Genomic DNA, 18,422 nt, shown 5'->3' with positions numbered 1-18,422 from the left:
TCTTATGTGAGAACATGAAAATAATTAATAACAATCATTAGATTATGATTAAAAATAATAAATGGTTGAGATTAAAATATTTAAAAATTCAAAATAAAATCTAATATAACCATTGGTAAAAGATTTTAAACAAATCACGTTCTAAAATATCTCAATTACCATTAATTAATCACCATCATCGTCAATCATCGTCACCTCGTCGTTATGACTGTCATCCCCCCCTTTGTCATTAACAAAAAAAAAAGACAGGATTCAAAGCAAGAAAGAATCTTTGAAGGACATCATTAATCTTGAGTAGGTGGCAATTGTGGTTGGGTTGGTGGTGGTGGTGCTTTAGACTGAGCAGGTGGAGGTGGCACTGAGTGGACAGGTGGCGGTGGAATACTTGGTTGTGGAGGTCGAGTAACAAGAGGTGGTTGAGGTAGAGTCACAGCTGGTGATGGGTGGACAACAGAATTGACAACTGCTACAAGTACACTTACTTGAGCTTCAGTAGATATTGCAAAGCGTCTGAGAGAGACTGGTGAACTTATCAGTAATTACATTCTGGATAGATAGCCGATACTGCTCATTCTCCAGCCTTTGTTGTTCAACGAAGGCTTGCAGCTCTAGTCTGGTTTCTTCTCTCTGTTTAACCAACTCCTTGTGAGTCTCCTCTTTTGTTTCAACATGGCTTAAGCCATGATCTCCTGAATCCAGTCTTCAGTTACAACAGCAGGAGTAGAGTAGTTGATAGGAGCAACATCCTTAGGTAAAGGTGGGCAAAAAAAACCAATTGCATTGAACTGAACTTAAACTAAACTAAATTGGCATAAAATAACTGAACTATTTTTAATTAGAACTGATTTGAACTGTTGCACAACTTAGTTTTCAAAGAACTGCTAACTGAACTGATAACTAAAAATAACTGACTGCTTCTAAATAAACCAAGAGTCCACGAGACATGACTCGCACACCGCACACGATATAAAAAGAAAGTTGTGCTGCTTGCCAGCTTTAGTTTCCTTCCCCCTGCAAGGATACATCAAAACCAATAATATGCAATCAAATAAGCATTGGACCTATGGATTTATATTCGATCAATATAGTAAAAAAGGTGCATTGGTGTCCTCGGTACATTGAAGTCATTGGATGATAATCAAATGGCTTAGATTTCAAACATAAATTCGATATTTCAACGATTATATATTTATCCAACAGTGTTTGATTTATTTGCTACACCAAATGCATGATTTATTTGCTACACCAAATGCAGACCCTACCTTTCTCATTCATGTATTACCTGAAGAAATACATATGCACAGTTTGAAAGATCTCTCAAAATTGAGAGAAACACTTTTTTTTATTTAGTTATTCTTTAAAAAAAACAATTAAAAACATTTCTTTAAGAAATATTCAGTCAAATCATTCTTAAAAGTGGAAATCAAAAGTTTTTTATCTGAATAAATTACCCTTAAAAACAATTTGGACCAATTCAAAGCAATTCAAACTAGTTTGGAGTAGTTCAGAGAGCAATTTGGTTCAAACTGGTTCATTTTAATTCAATGTGCCTCTAAAATAGTTCGATTCTGTTCGCCAAAATCGTTTGACAGTTCAATTCCGTTTGGGCGAACTGCAAATGCAGTTCAGAACAATTTATCATGGTTCTTTAGTTTGAATTGGACAGCCCTATCCTTAGGAATGCTGGAACTGATAGAATATACAATTACTCCTGGTGAGCTATAGTAACTTCACTAGACTTCTCTGGCTAGATGGACGTTGGTTGTTAATGAGCCTTTACAGCACGGATGCAACAAGAATTTGTTGGTCTTATTGATCATCAGATGAATCAATGCCATGAATAACCTTGTTGATAAGTTGGCCCACATAACTAACAAATTTAAGCTGGTAGTTAAAACAGTTGTAACAAACTTAGTTAGTAGTTAAAATAGTTGTAACAAACTACTAAAATTAGTTAGTTGTCCATTTATAAAAACCAGTATAATTAGCTCAACTATTGTTAAGATTGAGGGTGATTCTTTTTCAATTCTCTCTAGAAAACTCTTTGTAATTTGAAACTCATCCTTAGAAAGAAATTCTAATTTTTTATGTGTATCATTTTTCTATGATACTTTGCACAACAAACTCTTCTTCTTTGCATATTTTTTTGTGTATCATTTTTTGTGATACTTTGCACAACAAATTGGTGCGGTGAACATGGAATCATCAGCCATGGCATCTGCAAAGTATGAGGTTGAAAAATTCACAGGTCAAAATAATTTTGGCTTATGGCGATTGAAGATGAGAGCATTGCTTGTTCATCAGGGTCTTGAAGAAGCTTTGCAAGGTGAAACCGCTCTTAATGCAAAGCTAGAGGAAAGGGATAAGAAGATCTTGATGGATAAGGCTCACAGTGAAATCATCTTAAGTCTTGGAGACAAGGTACTAAGACAAGTCTCGAAGGAGAAGACAACAACTGGAATTTGGTCCAACCTGGAAGGTTTGTACATGACCAAATCTCTGGTAAATCGTCTTTATCTTAAACAAGCCTTATATTCATTCAAGATGCAAGAAGATAGAATTGTGGAATCTCAATTGGATGTCTTCAATAAACTGATTCTTGATCTAGAAAATATAGATGTGACAATTGATGACGAAGATCAGGCCCTATTACTATTGTGTGCTTTACCAAAGTCTTTATCTCATTTTAAAGAAACTCTCTTGTATGGGAGAGAATCTTTGTCCCTGGTAGAGGTTCAATCAGCCCTGAACTCAAAGGAATTGAATGAAAAAAAATGAGCAAAAGGCTTCTGTGAGTGGTGAAGGTTTAATAGTCTGAGGGAAACGAACCAAGAAAGACAATCATCTTGAGAAGAAGAAATCAAAGTTGTAGTCTGGAAATAGTGGAAATGTGCCTAATATAAGATGTTACCACTGCAAAAAGGAAGGTCACACTCGAAGATTCTATCCTAAAAGGCAGAATGATTACAATTCTCAGATTAAAGGAAGAAGGAAATGCAACGATAGTCCAAGATGGTTATGAATCTGCGAAGCTTTAATGGTAGGCTCTGTGAAATCTGATGGAGAATGGATTATAGATTCTGGGTGTTCATTCCATATGACACCAAATAAGCCCTGGTTTGAAAAGTTCACTGAGCTATAGGGAGGGCCAGTGTTACTTGGAAACAATAAGCCACGTAAAATTCAAGGTATTGGATCAATCAGATTAAAATTGCATGATGGGATTGAAAAGATTATCCAAGATGTGAGATATGTTCCTGATCTTAAGAGAAATCTAATTTCTCTTGGCGAACTAGACAGAAAAGGTTATCTGTTCAGAGATGAAAATGGCACATTGGAGGTTATGAAGGACTCAAGGATTGTCATGAGGGGTGTGAGGAAGCATGGCTTGTACTCATTGGAAGGAGGGGTAGTAGCTGGGTCAGTAGCTTCAGTTTCTGTAAGAGACATGTCAAGAATTGAGTTGTGGCATAGAAGGTTGGGGCATGTGAGTGAAAGGGGTCTGATGGAGCTTTGTAAACAAGGTCTGCTATGTGATGACAAAGTGGAGAAACTAAATTTCTTTGAACATGTGTTTATGGTAAGGCCTGTAGAGAAAAGTTTGGAGTTAGTCAACAAAGAACTAAAGGCACCTTGGATTTGATACATGTTGATCTATGGGGACCCTCTAGAACTCTATCTCATTCTGGTGCAAGATACTTCCTAACTTGTGTAAATGATTTCTCAAGGAAGTTATGGATTCACATTCTAAAAAATAAGGATGAGGTTTATGAGACTTTCAAGAATTGGAAAACAATGATTGAGAATCAGACTAAAAGGAAAATCAAGAGGTTCCATGCAGATAATGGTCTTGAATTTTGTTCTGATTTTTTCAATGATTATTGCAAGAAGATGGGAATTGCTAGGCATAAATCAGTTTCTAGAACACCCAGGAAAATGGCCTAGCAAAAAGGTTTAATAGAATCGTACTTGAGAGGGTTAGATGCATACTCTCAAGTGCAGTTGTCCCAAAGATTTTTTGGGCAGAAGCTGTGACAACAGCTTGTTTCGTGATAAATAGATGTTCATCTACAACCTTAAACATGAAAACACCAGAAGAAGTCTGGTCTGTTCATCCTCTAACCTATGACAGACTTAGAGTGTTTGGTTGTGTTGCCTATGCACACATAAGGCAAGACAAGTTGGAACTCAGGGCCTTAAAGTGTATGTTTATAGGGTATCCAGAAGGTGTCAAAGGCTATAAGCTGTGGTGTTTGGAAGATGGACATAAGAAAGGCATTATAAGTAGAGATGTGGTGTTCAATGAGTCTGAAATGTCCTATAAAACAACATCAAATACTAACAAGGGACAATTGGATCCAGCTCTAGAAAAAGCAATGTTTGAGGTGGAGCCTACTGATACACCTCAGAGTAAACAAGATGACAACATACCACCTGAGGAAGAGTGTCTAGAAGGAACTTAACCTGATGTTGAAGATGAGACAAATGATTACTTGTTTGGCTCGATATAGGACCAGGAGACAGATCAAACCACCAGAAAAATTTGGTTATGCTGATCTGATGGCTTTCTCCCTTGTAGCTGCTAGTGAAGTTTGGGATGATGAGCCAAAAAGCTACAAGGCTGCAATGTCGAGTAAGGAAAAATTGAAATAGGGAAAAGCCATGGATGAGGAAATGAAATCACTCCATGATAACCACACATAGGAGTTAGTGAAGAAACCAGTTGGTGCCAAGTTAGTAAGTTGTAAATGGGTCTACAAGATGAAACAGGGGATTCCAGGAGTTGAACAGAGCAGATTTAAGGCAAGGGTAGTTGCTAGAGACTTCACACAAAGAGAAGGCATTAATTACAATGATGTTTTCTCACCAGTTGTAAAGCACAAGTCTATAAGGATACTCCTAGCTATGGTTGCAAAGTTTGACTAGGAGCTAGAACAAATGGATGTGAAGACAACTTTTTTGTATGGAGAGCTGGAAGAGGTTATCTACATGAGACAACCTGAAGGATATGAAGCAAAAGGCAAGGAAGATCATGTCTATAAGGTGAAAAAAAATCCTTGTATGGTCTGAAACAATCTCCCAGACAATGGAATGAGATATTTGATTATTTCATGTCAAGAATTAAGTTCAACAGAAGTAAGTATGACAACTATGTTTACTTCAAATTCATCACACCTAATACCTTTGTTTTCTTACTGTTGTATGTTGATGATATCTTGCTAACAAGCAATGATAAGAGTGAGTTAACAAAGGTAAAGGTTGAACTTAAAAGGGAGTTTAAAATGAAAGATTTAGGTGTTGCCAGTAAGATTTTGGGAATTGAGATAAAAAGGGACAGAAACAAGAAGTACTTGTTCCTATCTCAAGAGTCATACTTCAAAAAAAATGTTGGAGAGGTTTGGAATGTCTGGAGTTAAGCCAATAACCTTAGCTATATCCTAACAATTCAAACTGAGCAATGATCAAGCACCTAGTTCAGAAGGGGACAAGGAATTTATGGCTAAAATTCCTTATGCAAATGCAGTGGGCTCTTTGATGTATTCCATGGTGTGTACTCGACCTCATATAGCATACTCGGTGAGTTTGGTGAGTAGGTTCATGTCAAATCCAGGGAAGGTGCATTGGCAAGCCTTGAAGTGGATTCTGAGATACATCAAAGGTTCACTTGGGAAGGGTCTGGTTTATGGTGGAGCTTATGAGAACAGTTATAGTCCAGTTGCCATAGAAGGGTTTGTGGACTCTGATTATGTTGGCTGCCTTGATACCAGGAAATCAATCACAGGATATATCTTTACAACATTTGGAACTACAATTAGTTGGAAAGCTGGTCTTCAGAAGGTGGTTGCATTGTTCAGTACTGAAGCAGAGTATATTGCTTTGACAGAAGCAGTAAAAGAAGCACTATGGTTAAGGGGAATAGCTCGAGAGCTGAAGCTGCAAGATCATGCTATCACTGTCCATTGTGATAACCAAAGTGTTATTCACCTTTCAAAGAACTAGGTTTATCACGAAAAGACAAAGCATGTAGATGTGAAGCTACACTTTCTGAGAGAGACTATTGTTGAAGGAGTTGTGTTGGTGAAGAAAATCTCCACTGAGCATAATCCCTCTGATATGATCACTAAAGTTCTACCAGCCAGCAAGTTTTTCTACTGCCTGGACCTTATAAATTTGAAGTAACGTTAGCTAGTTTGATGTCAAAAAGGGAGCAGCCACTTTGATCCTTGTTTAGTTATGTAACCAAGGTGGAGATTTGTTGATAAGTTGGTCCACATAACTAACAAATTTAAGATGGTAGTTAAAATGGTTGTAACAAACTTAGCTAGTAGTTAAAACAGTTGTAACAAACTACTAAAACAAGTGAGTTGTCCATTTGTAAAAACCAATATAATTAACTCAACTATTGTTAAGATTGAGGGTGATTCTTTTTCAATTCTCTCTAAAAAACTCTTTGTAATCTAAAACTCATCCTTAGAAAGAAATTTTGATTTTTTATGTGTATCATTTTTCTGTGATACTTTGCACAACAAACCTGTTGGATGATGTTGGTAGCTCCAACTTGCTTTTCCTTTTTCTTTTCCATCCATTTCAACAACGATCTTGGCTTGGATATACTTCTCCCACTTAGCCTTTTCAAGCTTAAGTTTTTTAAAGATGTGCATGACGCGAGCAAAGAACTCGTTTTCGTCGATCTGGTTTAGATCAAAGACAGTGTTGTTGAAGATGATAGAAAGCTTGAGCAGTTACTTTATGAAACCATCTTTAGGGTTCTTAACAAAATAGGTAGAGACATCGTTGAAGTGATATACCTTGGTTGGACACAACAATTGAATAAAGTCCTTATGATCATCCTCTGTTGGCTAATCTGTAGATTTGGAAGTGGATGCACTTAATGAGTCAAACCACATAGTTTGATTCCATGAAGTGTATGCATCATGGTTGTCCAACTCCCTCCTCAATCTATTGTTACTAAACAAGGTCCTTCAGTCCCTTGAGTAGTTGGTGATTTTCACCTATTGTCTTATGTTAGGCATCTCTTCATTGAAATAGAGTTTGAAACTCTTTTTTCTGCCTTCATCATAGACAAGAAACTAAGGACAGGTTCTATTAGGAACCAACTTTATATTAGTTGATCTTCTTACGTGCTAGACTGGTGGATAAGTGTCTGCTTAGTTTGAAATGTACATTTTTTTGAGAAGATCTCCTATCATCTCCTACTCCTCCTTTGAGGACATGAGATCAACAGGGTTGTGAGAGAGAAACTTCGTGACGGGGGTCCAGATGTTAACATTTTTATACCTTAAAACCTGAGGAGTTAGGTTCTCCTATGATGGATCCCTCCTGATAGGAATATGTGATTCCTTTGGCGCTTTGGAAAATGGATCATCACTTCTGGTTGACTTCTTCTTTGGCTTTTTTCTTCCCTCAGAGGATGGATGAGTGGTCTATTAAGTCCTATTTAACATCCAATGAGGCTCCATACAAACCAGGTTGGGATACACTGGTCGTCTCCTTGTTAGGATTTCTAAAGACACGATTACATTTGTCGGAAGTGCTTTATAAGAAGTAGAGGGCTTGTAAACATAATCGTACCTCATCCATGAAGTAGGCGACACAATGATGAACTAGCGCTGGATGGGCTATTGTATCACCCTCTAGATGATCTCCTTCCTTTTGCAATAATCTTGTTTGTTTTTGGAGAAGAATGCAACTGGGAACTTCTTCTATTGTTCAGCCTTAGTGAGAGGCATCAAGGGTCTCCATGATGACAACTTTTTGGTCGCCATAACTTCTCAAGATTGATGGGCGATGGTGGACAACGTGCTCGTGGCAAAGATTATGAATGAGCAAGTGAGCCACGTGATATGTCATTGTGTTCAGAGTTGCTAGAGATGTGTGGTGGGAAGGTGAAGGTATAGGCTTACCAACAAAAGCTTTGTTGGCTCGAGTTACTCTAGTCTTCTACTTTCTGTGAACTTCGGCAAGAATGATGGGTTCCTTTTTCTTCCCTTTTTTTACAATCTTTTGCTTTTTATGGACAACAGGTGTAGGTTGTGCTCACCCTTGTGCTTCCTGAAGACAAGAGGAGCATCATCGTCTATCTTGCTCAAGTCTCTCAGTGTTTGGTTAAAAATATTTTGTTCCACTAGCTTCCTTGGACTTTTCCTAGGAGGAGCAATCTTTGGTTGCATAGGGTGGGAGGGTGGTTATGAGCGGTTTTTTGGCATTAAAAAATGTAATGATGAGGCCCATTTCTCAAGGGATGACTCAAGAGAGTTCCAAAGAGTTTATGTAGTGGTATAAGGCATGTTGTGCTCACATGAGTGAAAATTATCTATTTAATGGAAGAACATGTGTTTGATTCCCATCATGTGCAAAATTTTCTAGGATCAGCGACAACCATGAACCCTGAGCAGGATTAGTCTCTGACATTATGAGTCGAGGAACACCTATATTCTCTGGTCTAAGACAAAAAATATTAAAAAAAATAGATACAAACCAAAGGGTAAAAGAAGTATTTTTATTTATATTATTTATTATTTATCTTTTCTTACCTTCTCAACAATTTTAATTCAATTTTTTTCTCTTCATTTATACTCTATTTCTTTTCAACTGAACAATCTATATTTTTATCATATTTCTTTTGTTTTCTCACCTCTCTACTTTCCTTCCGTCTATTTTTTCTCCCCCTACCAAACATAGCTTAAAAATACTATAAAATGTTAAGGTATTTAATAATAAATAAAATAATATGAAATGAGAAAGAATGAAATTAAATACTAAATAAATACAATAGAATTATTATACTTGTTTGATTTCATTATGTAAATAAACGAAATAGTAACTAGTAAAGAAATTAAAGAATAAATTAATCAATTCTATTTTTAAATTTGAAAAGAACAAATGATTCCAAAAAACGTGAATGCATTATATATCATATATATTTTAATATTTTAAACAGTCTAAACTCTAAACACATAAATTAGGTGACAAAATCTGTTGTATCCTAATAATTAATCATTCCTTAGTAAAAATAAATAATATCTAATATAATATCTAAATACATCTTTTTATATAAAAAAATCTAAATAATAGCAACTAACATCAATCTGTTTTATTTGATTTCCTTTAAGTCCTTTTCGTCAATTCTAGAACGATATAACACACCCATACTTAGACCATATCTCATGTTGCGCGCATTCTGCGAAAATAGGTCAGGTTGCATGTCGTGTTTTTGTTTTCATCCAAAAACAAAATGCTTTCTTTTTCAAATTGGATATGGTGGGACACCTGTCACTAAAATCGTGCTTTATGTTTCGTGGACACGACCTGCTCAACCCGGAGATTTGTTCAGTTCTTGATCTTTGTCTTTATCTTCGATGTTCTTTTTTTATCAGTACATCTTCAATGTATTTGATGCCAAACAATCTAACTTTATGAATCTATTTATTGCTATAGATGCTACAAATGGGTGGAGAGGGAAAAATGCAAGCTCCTTAAACATGAAGTGAGGGGGAATTTACACCAAAACTCAGGCATATGATAACTCTAGCTTTCTCATAATTAATATCTGTTTGAAAAAAAAAAGATGTGAGAATTATTCAAACATATCTTTCTTGCATAATTTGTGAAATTTATATTGAATCCTTGAAGCATAAGATAGTTATCAACAAACAATGATCTAGTTGATAAAGAATAGACTTATATATATCTCACAAGGACATGAGTTTTATTCCCACTGCTAATGTGATTACCTTGCTGGTGGGTAATTTATAAGTACCTCTTAATATACTCATTAAGCCTTGAGGTCTGACCTAAATCGGATGAACAGACCTAACTCACTTGAACTTTTTCATATACCAAAAAAGGAAGAAGCATAAGATAACTCTCATTTTATATTATTATAGAAACATATAAGAAATAAAATATTAATATATATATATTTTTTTTTTACGATTATTGTAAAAACAAATAACACAAGAAGAAGACTTGAATTATGTTTTTAGAAATTTTTAACTTTGATAAAAAAAAAAATGTTTATGGTCTGATGTAAATTTTACTGGAGAAAAGAAATATTTTGAGAAAAGCTCTATTAGACGATGGAAAAATAATTTTGTTAATAGATATAAGAACTAAAAATAAATTCAAACCTTTTATCAATTAACACAAAATAAAGTAGTAAAGAATAACACAAGAAGTTTGCAGAATGACTAATATGTGATTGTCTTACATACAGATATATCACTTAACACTTTAGTCTTTTCTCTCAAGGTTTACAAGGTGTTTTGAGAGCTTAATATATATACAAAAATTTACAAAATGTTTTTTACAAGAAAGAATGAATGAATAATTCGTAAGTCTGTATGTTGTTTCTTCAAAGCTTCTTCTATATATAGTTTTCATCTTCAAGTATATGTTGTCTCACAATTGTTGGATTATTCACTCTATTCTTTGTTTGAAGTATTGAGCCCGTTGGAGCATTTAATACTTACATTAAATCCACATTCATTCTTCATACAAAGTCCATGTTGATATGCTAGTATGTCTTGTACTTCAGCAAGGAAGTCACTCCTTTCATCATAGCAGGTTTGCAACAATAAAGCACGCCTTTTAAAAAGGATCAACATCTTTCAAACTGTGGACTCCATTTATTCTTCTAGGACTTTGAGAGATCGAGAAAATTTTCTACATAAAAGAATCTCATACACAAAGTATTAAATGAAGGTCTTAAATATTATGTTAGATCGTCTTATGGATGTATATAATATAAACCGCTTATGTTAGTGGTTTATTGTGGACCACATTATAAATCATTGGATTCATTTCACCCAAATATTCATATGGTGCACCCGTTTTACTAGATTTTTTTTCTTCATTTCTTTCTCCCGCTCGCTCCTCTTTTCTCCAACCAGTGGCAATCCTCCTCTGTCTTACTATTATTTATAATTTTAATTTACTTATATATTTTTAAATAAATTATATATTAAGTTATTAATTATATTTTAATTCAAAAAATATAAAAAATAATGAATAAAAAAGAAATCAAAGTTTTATATAATCAATAACAAAGAAATCAAAGATAAAGAATTAAGTTATATTTTTAGTTAAATGTATTTTTTAAGTTTGTTTTTTAATTGTTATTTTAATTTAAATTATTTAACTATTAATATAATTAATTTATATTTTTAAAAATTATAACAATAAAATCTTATATATATATATATATATATATATATATATATATATATATTGTGACAAAAAAATTATAAAAAAATATAATGATGGTGGGTACGAATGAGTATAGTTTCATCCTCATCCTCATCCTTGTTTAAGAAATTTGAGTAATATTTGTACTCCTACCCAATTAAAGCAAGTATTTCCCATCAAAGTCGAGGTGGGTTCAGGGCGGTACCCATGGCTACAGTTATTTTCCATGCCTACTAAGAACAATATTGTGAGAGACAAAAGAAGAAAAACACAGTTGAAATTGATGCACAGAGAAGAAAAAAAGTGGAGGGGTCATTATTGCTGAAAATTTCCTCTAACAATGATGAGCAGTGGCGAGTTTTTTTTTTTTTTTTGCATAGATTGGAAAATAGAGGACGTGGTCACCTATCGGAAAAAGGAGGAGGTAGAGGGAGAAAGAAAGAAAAATAATCTAGTGAAGAGGGTGCATCATATGGCTATGTGAGTTAGATGAATTTGACGGTTTATAAATATGGTCATCAATAAACCACTTACACAAGTGGTTCATGGTAGCCTTCCTCGAATTAATATGGTTTGCATAAATATGACTTTACACAAAAAGACATGAAAGAATCATTGCAACTATTTATGAAAGGATAAGTACTCTCACTATAGGATAAGTACTCTCACTATAACAAAATTCATCACTAGTGTTGTCGAAAAGCTTACACTAAATTTGACTTTAATGCCAACCATGTGTTTGCTCTTTGGTAGTTGACACTAGCCAGTGTCAGTAGCTTACTTACCAAATAGTCACTAAAAATAGAAACTCTACTCATGTTTATAAAGGGGTTGATTGTCATTTATGAGATATTTTGTACTTTTGCACAATGGACATTGTTTGATTGAGTGTAGAAGTGTCCTTTTGGCTCAATTTTAGCATCTTCATCCATTCTCATGTATTCAGTGTTACTCATGACTTTGAGTAGCTAATTTCCCCCATTAATGGGGGTTAGATGTAGCCAAACTTAAACTCGCTTGTATCTTTTGATGCTCCTCATGGCTATGAGTAACTAATTTCCTCTATTGCATGTTAGAACCTGAGACATTGGACAATGTTAGATCCCTCAGTTCCTAAGGTTCTTGATGATAACATAAGTACTAAATTTTGTTTAGACTAAGGGAATTGTTTATGTATTACATGGATATACCATCCAATGTTTATTTGGTAACACTTTAAGCTTATGGGTTAACATTATCTTAATGCCCATATAATTGGAACTTGTTTTAATCATAGATATAACCAACATCCAATATAATGTAATGAAACAAGCGTCCAAACATATTGTGAAAACCAGTACCAAAGTATTGTATGTTTTTGTGCGTCTACAAGGAAAATAACTAACTTTCATAAAAGCCTTATATTATGTTAGTTAACATTCATATGATTGTCTTGTACGTGGAAGCATCTCGAGATTGATTCTTGTACAAGAATGTTCTATTATATGTTTTTCCCTCATGATAATTTATTTGAAATTCTATTTACATTTGAATTTCAAGTTGTATGCTCTTATAGACAAAAAAGAAGAATTATCTGCAAAAGCTACAATAGTACAAGTAGTGAAAGTAGAGAACGTGCCTGAAGAGAAAGCATTGTACCTTTTGTCCCCTTTCTTTGTCCTCTCTACACTACCACGTAGCAAGAATGACATTGGTGAGACAACGGTCTTTTTAAATGAAGGCTCTAATCTCATAACTTATATCTTTAATGAAGTCTATAAAAGAAGTCTCAAAGTTCAGCACAAGATACCACACATCAATCAATTTAATCAAGTGTTGAAACTCTATCAAAATGTTGCATGCTCAAACACCAGAACTTAGAACGTTTATGCTTTGCTTTGCAAAGTTATCTATTTATATTCAAACTTAATTGTATATCCCCTTTGTGAGAATTTTGAATATTGTATTCATTCAAACAATTTGAAAAGCCAGGAGTGACTTAGTAATCAAAGAATATTTGAGCGTTTGTTAATCTCAAGGGGAGATTAAGGGTGAGTCAGAAGTAGCCTAGAGAATATTTGTTGTAGCCAGAAGTGGTAGGATAAAAACTTGTTTATTATTAGTTTGTGATCAGTGGAACCCTTCAAGGAGTTGTAGGAGAAATGAACATAGTTCAAGATTTTGAGTGAACCAGTATATATAAACCTTGTGTATTTACTCTAGCTTCTATTATAACTTGTTTTTGTCTTAAATTGCTTCTATCTTGCTTTGGATGCACAAGCTTTGTAAAAAAAAAAAATCATTTGTGAGAACCTATTTTAAGTTATTAGGGGCTCCTATGCAGAGCATCCATTTGGAATTTGTACTTAAACTTGCTTTGTGAAAATTTTCATCTTGCAAAAAAAGCTTAAGTTTTATCTAACATACTATTCAACCCCCTTCTAGTGTGTTACTTATATCTCATTACACGTTTAAGTAAAAAATGAGTGATCTGGTGAAGTCTAACCTCGTCAATTCACCCTTATTTGGAAAAAAGTTGTTGTTTTTAACTTCGTTTTAACTACAAAATGACAGGAAAAAAAACATTTAAACTATGTTTCTTTACTTGTTTTATTATTAAGCTCCAGACATCAGCCAAAATATGTGTTTTAACGCTTTAGTGATACTCTTTAGCCTAGTAATTTTGTGAAATTTTTCCAATATTATACAAGTCCTCATGTGAACAATACTCAACTTGTCACTTGTCTACTTGTACAAATTAGTATGCTTGTCAATGACCAAACACCACCTCAAGATGAGACTTGTGACTTGTAATATGGATTGCATATTACCTTTTGCTAGAGCTTGATTGACCTTGTTTTGGGCTAAGAACCTCTAAAAGGTTGGACTATTCTAATAAGAAACAAGACCAACCCAAGCCTCATCCACATCTAAATAGGCAAGAATATTGATAAGATGTTTTTTTAAGCAATGTTACTTATAAAAGTATCACAAACAATTTGTTCATGATGAAGATCCCACAAAATTTTGTTATGCATAATGATTATGAAATAGGTAGTTGGCAAGTAAGTGAAATAATTATCTATAAAATAAGGATGAATGAATACACACAATACAAATTATCGCAAGTCTGTGCTACCAATCATCCCTAATATTCTCAGGGTCTCAAATTATCAATGGTACGAACCTCAAAACTATGTTGTGATAGCACACCTAATTACCCCTAGTAATTGAATTTGATAGAGTTCACTTGAAAAGAATCAAAAGTCAATATCAAAAATCAAATTTAGTGATTTCCATGTAAATAAAAATTGTAATTGACCCATGAATAATAGGACATATGATGACCTTTCATCAACATTCATTTGCATCTGTCTCTAACCCCGATGAAGCGTATCACAATCATCCTAATGAGGTATACTGATGTCCTATTGAGGTACCTTTTCCTTGTGCTATTGAGGTATTTCCTTCTCTTAATAAAGAAATTATGAAGATGAGTTCACTTTAACAAGTCAAGCTACCCTAAAGGCAGGAGTGGGGATCATTGTGAGGCCTACAGAAGGACATGGGAGTGTGATGTTAGTAGGAGGTGGTGTAGCCACTCTCTAGTAAGGCAAATGAGGTGGTGGTATAGACACCATGGTTGGTGGTGTGGGTTAGGCAAGTTCTTGATCTCCTAATGGAAGCATAGTCTTTCTCTATAGGCACCGCATGCAATAATTTATGTAGTGACAAGTTCACTAGGTCATATGAGCTTGATGTAGCTCCATGTGGAGCTTGTAGGCCTTGGATCTTTTTCATCAATGGAGTCTTTTGCTTCTTGAAGATCAATGACAACGAAATAGAGAAGGAGAAAATGTGATTGAAGACACTACTTCCAGGAGAAGATGAGTCAAGAACAAGCTCACCACCATAGGAAGTCATGGATAAGAGTTTGAGGTAGGAGAAGATGAGTGGAGGGAAAGAGAGAGAAGTGGCATAAAATTTATGTCTCAAATGAGGTCTGAACTTTGAAGTGTAATTTCTCAAATGATCAAAGTTAAAAAAATACACACACAAGACCTCTATTTATAACCTAAGTGTCACACAAAATTAGATATTCAAATTTCCCTTGAATTTGAATTTGTGGAGCCAAATTTGGAGCCAAAATTTCATTAATTATGATTATGATTAGTGAATTTCAGCTATGGGTTCACTAATCCAAGATCAAGTCCAAGATTCTCCACCAAGTGTGCTTAGGTGTCATGAGACAAGTAAAAGATGAAGGACATGCACAAAGTGTGACTATATGATGTGGTAATGGGGTGTAGCAAGCAAATGCTCACCTCCCCTTAAGCTGGTCCTAAATTTAATTGGATTGGGCTTTTCCGAATTCAATTAAATTTCTATCCCAACACAAACATCAAATTGTAGAAGAAAGCTTCATGATGTTGAATCAAGATTGATTCAAGTTGTTTTGATGATAACAAAGATGATGACAAAAAGCCCAAGAGAATTATTTCAAGATTGAATCAAGAACAATTCAAGAATCAAGAGAAATTTGATTTCAAGATTCAAGAAAAGATTAATTCAAGATTCAAGAGAAGAAATCAAGAAGACTTCACAAGGGAAGTATTGAAAAGATTTTTCAAAAAACAAACATAGCACAGTTTTGTTTTTCAAAAGAAGTTTTCACAAAATTTTCTAAGTTACCAGAGTTTTTACTCTCTGGTAATCGATTACCAGATTCCTGTAATCGATTACCAGTGGCAAATTTTGTTTTCAAAAGCTTTCAACTGAATTTACAACGTTCCAATTAATTTCAAAATGGTGTAATCGATTACAAGATATTGGTAATCGATTACCAGTGTGTTTGAACGTTGAAATTCAAATTCAAATATGAAGAGTCACATCCTTTCACAAAAATATTTTGTGTAATCGATTACAATAATTTGGTAATCGATTACCAGTGATAAGTTTTGAACAAAAATCAAAAGATGTAACTCTTCCAATGGTTTTCAAGTTTTTAAAGGTTATAACTCTTCTAATAGTTTTCTTGACTAGACATGAAGAGTCTATAAAAGCAAGCCCTTAACTTGCATTTTTAAGAACAATTCATTACAATCTTTGACAACCTTTACAAACAACTTTTCCACATATTCTTTGAATCTCTTTGAACATCTTCTTGATCTTCTTCTTCTTCCTTTCTTCTTTGCAAAAGCTTTCAAAAGTTTTCTGGTTTTCCAAACCTTGAAAACAAAAGTGTGCTATTCATCTTTTTCTTTCTCTTCTCCCTTTGCCAAAAAGAATTCGCCAAGAACTAACCACCTGAATTATTTTTGTGTCTCTCTTCTCCCTTTTCCAAAAGAACAAAGGACTAACCGTCTGAATTCTTTGGTGTCTCCCTTCTCCCTTGTCAAAGAATTCAAAACGACACAGTTTGAGAATTCTTTTGATTCTTCCCTTTCCCATAAACAAAAGATTTCAAAGGACTAACTGCCTGAGAATTCTTTTGTTTCCCCCTTCACAAAGTTTCGAAGGACTAACCGCCTGAGAACTTTGTCTTAACACATTGGAGGGTACATCCTTTGTGGTACTAGTAGAGGGTACATCCTTTGTGGTACTAGTAGAGGGTACATCTACTTGGGTTGTTGTGACTGAGAACAAGAGAGGGTACATCTCTTGTGGATCAGTTTTAGTGGAGGGTACATTCACTAGGTTTTTCAAAGAGAACAAGGGAGGGTACGTCCCTTGTGGATCTTTGCTTGTAAAGGACTTTACAAGGTTGAAAAGAAATCTCAAGGACCGCAGGTCGCTTGGGGACTGGATGTAGGCACGGGTTGTTGCCGAACCAGTATAAAACTCTTGTGTTTGTCTTCTTCTTCCCTACACTTTTTAATTTTCGCTGTGCACTTTAATTATTGGTTTTACTTTTGGTTAAGTTTTTATTTCTATTCTTTATTTTCTTAACAACATAGTAAAAGCCAAAAAGGTAGATTTTTAATTAGTAAAGGTTCAGTAATAATTAATTCAACCCCCCCTTCTTAATTATTCTGAGGCCACTTGATCCAACACAAATAGTGCACTTAATGCATGTGAAATTACAAAATTATCTCTAATACAAAAACTAGTCTAGGTGTCTTAAAATACAAGGGCTGAAAAATCCTACATTATTAGCGTACCCTCTTTACACCATGAAGCCCTAAATATAAGGCCCAAAAATAATGAAACACTAATCTAATATGTGAAAAGTTAGTTGGGTTCATACTTAGCTCATGGACCCAAAATCTACCCTAAGGCTCATGAGAATCCTAGAGTCTTCTCTTGCATCTTTGGCTCAATCTTCTGGGAGTCTCCTAGCCATGACTCTCGTGATGGGTCCCCTCCTTAGAAGCAATGCATCATATGAGACCAAGCCCAAATCCTTTTCCTCCCATGACAAGCATCAAATTTAATCTTTATAATCCCCTCAGCTGGTCTATTCCATTGCTACATAGGAGCAACAAATTGGTACTGAGATTATCAACAAACAGAGACTTTGTACCATGTCCAAGGTAACCCAAATAGGATTACGCTTCTTGTTAAAAGCCCATAGGTTTATGTCTTCCATATAACCAAAGTAAGTTAGAAATTTCCCTACCAATTCCGATTCATCAAAGTGCAAGCAAAGTTGGAACCAATCCTCAAAACGAACCCCTTCTAGGGCATAAATCATACCTCCAAAGGGGAAGGCAAACCAAATATGTCTGACTTCCTCACAAGTTTAATTTTTTACTCTGTTAATATAAAAAATTTACTCCATCAATTAATTAAAAAATATGTTAGATATAATTTTGTAAAATAGTTATTATAAAAATTAATAATTTTATAAATCATGATACATAATGATCAAAAGATAACATAAAAGATATATTCTTTTGGAACATGTATAATATATATATATATATATATATATATATATATATATATATATATATATATATATATATATATATATATATAATATAATATAATATAATATAATATAAATACTACATACAATGCCCCTTTACCTTAAAATATAATAATGAGTATCTACATTTAAAATAGAAAAGAAAAAAGCTCAACCTCAGATATCAATTTAAAAAGATTAAATTATAATTTTGTACTCTTAATTTTCTAAATTCCCATTTTGGTGTCCCTAATTTTTAATTATAACATTTGGTTCTTTAGTTTTACAAATTGACTATTTTGATTTATCTGGTAAATTATTAAAT

Source organism: Glycine max, chromosome 9, assembly GCF_000004515.6.
Source record: "Glycine max cultivar Williams 82 chromosome 9, Glycine_max_v4.0, whole genome shotgun sequence".
NCBI classification, from domain to species: Eukaryota; Viridiplantae; Streptophyta; class Magnoliopsida; order Fabales; family Fabaceae; genus Glycine; species Glycine max.
This window is presented reverse-complemented; position numbering follows the sequence as displayed.